This window comes from Periplaneta americana, chromosome 2, assembly GCF_040183065.1.
Source record: "Periplaneta americana isolate PAMFEO1 chromosome 2, P.americana_PAMFEO1_priV1, whole genome shotgun sequence".
In the NCBI taxonomy this organism is placed as follows: domain Eukaryota; kingdom Metazoa; phylum Arthropoda; class Insecta; order Blattodea; family Blattidae; genus Periplaneta; species Periplaneta americana.
The window spans coordinates 40542813-40547312 of NC_091118.1; the positions used below are offsets into that span (position 1 = coordinate 40542813).

The 4500-nt window shown below is 32.4% G+C and overlaps 1 long non-coding RNA gene across 1 annotated transcript; it reads right to left on the reverse strand.

The window, feature by feature from the left end:
• Positions 1-2156: 2156 nt before the first annotated feature.
• On the reverse strand, positions 2157-4061 carry LOC138692869 (uncharacterized). Its single transcript, XR_011330153.1, has 2 exons — positions 3301-4061; positions 2157-3186 (listed from the first exon to the last, which is right to left on the reverse strand). It is a non-coding gene; the product is annotated as an uncharacterized lncRNA (long non-coding RNA).
• Positions 4062-4500: the final 439 nt, after the last annotated feature.

Consider the following 4500-nt stretch of genomic DNA (forward strand, 5'->3'; position numbering starts at 1 on the left):
TATTTTATTTCTTCCTGTAACCACTACAGGTTGCCATTGATAAAGAGTACCATGATACAATAAATAGAGTAAATGCCTTGAGGCTTAGTGATACATTGTTGTTAGAGTGAAACATTAACTAAAAGATTGAATATATTGTAGTATATAGTATTACAATAAAAATGATTATGTACAGAAGTTAAGAACAACAGGAGAGAAATGTGAGCAATATTAATGAATTGAGATATTAAGTTGTAGAAATTCAAGAGTCTGCTATGGTACTCATACGTACAAATCAATAATAATAGTAGAAGTATCAGAATTTATAAGCACTGTAAGAGTTACTATTATCTTCCTACTTGTTCATAGCCTAAATATAACTGTCTTTGCATGGTAAGAAAAGTGATCATACAAACTAACAAGGAGGCACAGCAAATTACAAATCATTTGGAAACTCAATTTTGTATTCCAAATACTTCTTTAAAATCTCATTTCTTTCGCTAAGCAACTCGTTTTGATATTGTCTTGCTTTAGCCTTCTCCTTTTCAACTTCCAACATTTCCTGAATTTTATTTTGTCTTGTTTTAGCCTTCTCCTTTTCAAATTCCAACCTTTCCCTTTGTATTTTTAAGAATTCAGTGTGGTAGTCCTTCCTGTCCTTCCTCATAAGCTCCAGCGTAGAGTTTGTTTGAGTCTTTCTTCTTTTAGGCCTACTTTGTGTTACATTTGCTTCAGAATTATTATCAATAGGCCTATCATTACTGGTAGAAGGAATGGAAGTTGACTGTTCCTGAGCAATGTCCAACTGCTTAGAAATTTCAAATGCAATTGGCATTTCCTGTACAGTATCTGTTGCTAATAGCAATTCAGGATGAATATTCCTCTTATTGACATAAATCTCATCAAACTGTTCTTGGTACTCAAAATTTTTTCTTCCCCTTCCAGTCTTTTTGTTGTTGTCCACAACTTTTTTGTAATTCCTTTCCAATACCCTCCATCTATTTTCGCAGTGCCCTGCAGTAAAATTTGTTCTATGAATTTCGTTTATTTTCACAGCTAATATTTCCCACATCCTTTTCATGTTCCTTACTTCTAATGATCCAACTTTCTTCCTGTACATTTTGTAACAATCTATTAATGATTTTGTAGCATTATCTGACCAGTATATATGCTGAACTATCTCTGTTGGTTGTTGCATAACCAAAAATTCTTGCAACTCTGTACATAAAGAAATAGATTAAAGCATGTTATCACATATGAATTATTTTATTTTTGAAAATATGGTAAATTTCCAATCAGGGGATTGTGAAGGACGTGTAAGTCGCGATTTTGAGAGTGAAGAAATTACCAAAAAGTGCTGTTTTTTTCATGAATAGACATTTGAAGAACAAAGATTGTAAAAAATAAAAATATAAACGATAAACTTATATGAAAAAGTTGAAATAATGCATGAAACCTGGTGATGCAGATAGCATAAAAACCCGGGAAACAGGTGACGAATGAGTTGGAGGTTTGAATGTTGGTTTAGAGGAATTAACGTAACATAAATCAGTGAAAAATGTAGCAAAATATTGATTAGTAACAATGACAACGAAAGGCGAGCAAAACAGTAGGTATTTGGGTGACAAGTCCTTCACAATAGTCCTCCAATTGTTTTTTGCTCACTAAAATCACGTGTTTAGCACTAAACAAATCACAAAAGGCAGTGAAAAGAAATTAAAACAGTGCCTCTTTCAGTGTAGTTCTTCCGGAGAATTAACAAATATATTTTCAGAACACTATCATTAATATATCTTTCTTACCTTCCATTTTTATGGCGTATTGAGAAATTTGAAGTTACTGAACAAATTTTAACCTTTACTGCTTTGAAATGGGCGCGATCTTCCCTCCACTTCAACACCACCTATACAGTAAATCAACTACTTACGTGGTGTCATCAAAAGTAGACTATCGTATTTTTTGTCTGGCGAAATTGTAGAAAATCGTTCGAATGCAAACAATATTGAACATGTAACATTTTAAAATATAGAAAATCATGAGCAACGATAAAAAGTAGGCCTAATAATTTCTGGTTCATAATTTGAATTGCACCTACAAATATTCTGTTGACAGCTGCTTCAATTAGTTGCATAGGAATATTTATGAGGAAAAATGGAAATTGAATAAACTACTTCACGTAATTTTATATAATATACATTATTATGCACTGTATTATAATTAGTTGAACCATTTTGATACAAAAATATTTACATAAACTGACATAATGAATATCATACACTGTATGTTTACAAAGTGGACAATACAACAAGAAAAGCTAAAAAAACAATGTACCGTATTGCTTTTACCCAATTCCATTGTAATGAACAATTTACTGCTAACATTTTCAATAAATAAATTCAGTAACTGAAGTTAGAAGTCAATAATTTACAAATTACAAGACCTAGCGGTATATTATTATTATTATTATTATTATTATTATTATTATTATTATTATTATTATTATTATTATTATTATCAAACTTACATACTATTTCAAATAGTCCTGTTTCTTTGAAACTCGGGCATAGTTCTGGCATTTTTTAAATCATTTCCTTTCTTTGTGTAATTATTCATTAGTATAGGCCATTACCTGTTGCTCCAAAGATTCCTGCTGTGAGGTTATGTAGGCCTATACTAGTGAGATGTAAAACTGTCTCCCATGAATACCTATATCACTTGGCACAATCCTTTTACACAAAGAAATGAAAACAAGACACACGTACCATATCCAAAACTGTAATTTCCTTGTTGGCAGTATTTCCAAGTTTTGAATTAGAGATAAAAATTATTTTCTGAACACTATTATTTCACTGACTTTCACAGGGAGAGCAATCTTGTCTAGTAAACGTACTCCCTATAAATACAAGTTATATCTGGACGTAACAATTCACTTCAAGAAAAGGCTCTTCATTAAACAAAACGGCACAGACGTGGTTACAGTCACTTAACAAGCAAATATTAGGCCTACTATTAATTTGCCTTTCATTTCCTGAGAACTTTAAAAACACTTTAATTTTATTACATGAATTAAGCATCTTCAGGTTTTCTTCTAATGACATATTGCTTTATTCTCCAATTGAAGCTGTCGATCCTTGGGAAGCTCACGAGCAACTGCTTGAGTCCTGGACATATATTTTGGGCACCCCGGCATTTAAGATGGTACAGCATCTTAAAATAAAAGAATAATAATTGTATAAAACTGCCATAAAGAATAACAGAGTATAAGTTTAATTAGAGACATGTCCAATTAATGTTCATGTTACATTTATATAACATACTCACTTTCTGAAGTTTTGGACATGATAATGGTACTCTTTTAAACGTCTTTCTGTCTTTGGCCGTACATTGATACAGTTCTTTCAGTATTTTGGGAGTCTCGTATCTTTTGCTAGGAAGTGGAGTTCACACACGTATAAATTAGATAAGTAAATCTGGTTTGTGTAAGCTGCCGAAATCAAATATTTTCGCGAGTGTGGTTAGAATCATTCAGAATACACTTGAAATAAGATAAAGAAAAATAAAATTAAAAAAGTTAAATATTACACACAGTCAACATAAAGCCTTACTAGTGAATATTTAGTAAGGGTGAAATGTAAAGTTTATACCTCAAACACTTCATTTTCAAATATTCGTCTTTCGGAAATGGAAATACATGGAGTTTGTAGTTACTATCAGTACACAATACTTAAACAGTATATTGGCTTCGTAATTCAGAATAACTGACAATGTCTTTACGGAGCATAAAAACTCTGTCATAAAATACAAAGCAACCGACATAGGTTAAAGTTTATACGATTTCTTGATAAATTCTTGGTGTTGGACAGCTGTTTACATTATTTCTGCCTTGATATTGCTGTTGTAAGTTCAAACACTTATCTAGGCGGCAGTGATTCCAACCAGTTTGAAATGCGTTCGTACAGCTGAAACCACGGATGGGTTTGAAATTGGTTTTCAAACCGATCATGCGCATTAGGTGAAGATGAGACAGTTTGAAAACAGTTCTCAAACCATCACAAACTTGCTGTGCGAACAAACCTACTATGTTCCAAATAACAGTTACAAGTAGAGATGTGTCTGAATCGTTCACTGATGCGAGCTATCTCTTTGACTCTCGCTCCATTTGAGGAGTCGTACAGTACCCTCCCTCTTCCCCAAGCAGCTCGCACATACGATGGAGCACTAGAGTTGAGCTTAAACGATATTTTCAAGTATCTGTGACTGTGACAATTAAATATCTGTGACTTTTATCTGTGATTTTGTCACACCGATATTTTATATCGCTAAGTAAGCACAATATGCATGAATTATACCGATATTTTGTCACACCGATAAAAATTAACAGGAAATATTGAAGAGCAGTGCAATGTGAATACGATTTCTCTATACACGCCACACTTCAGTGGTTTATATGGGAAAATCCAACAAATAAATTATGTACATGTACCATTAACAAATAAATACTAATCTAACTGAACAGTAACA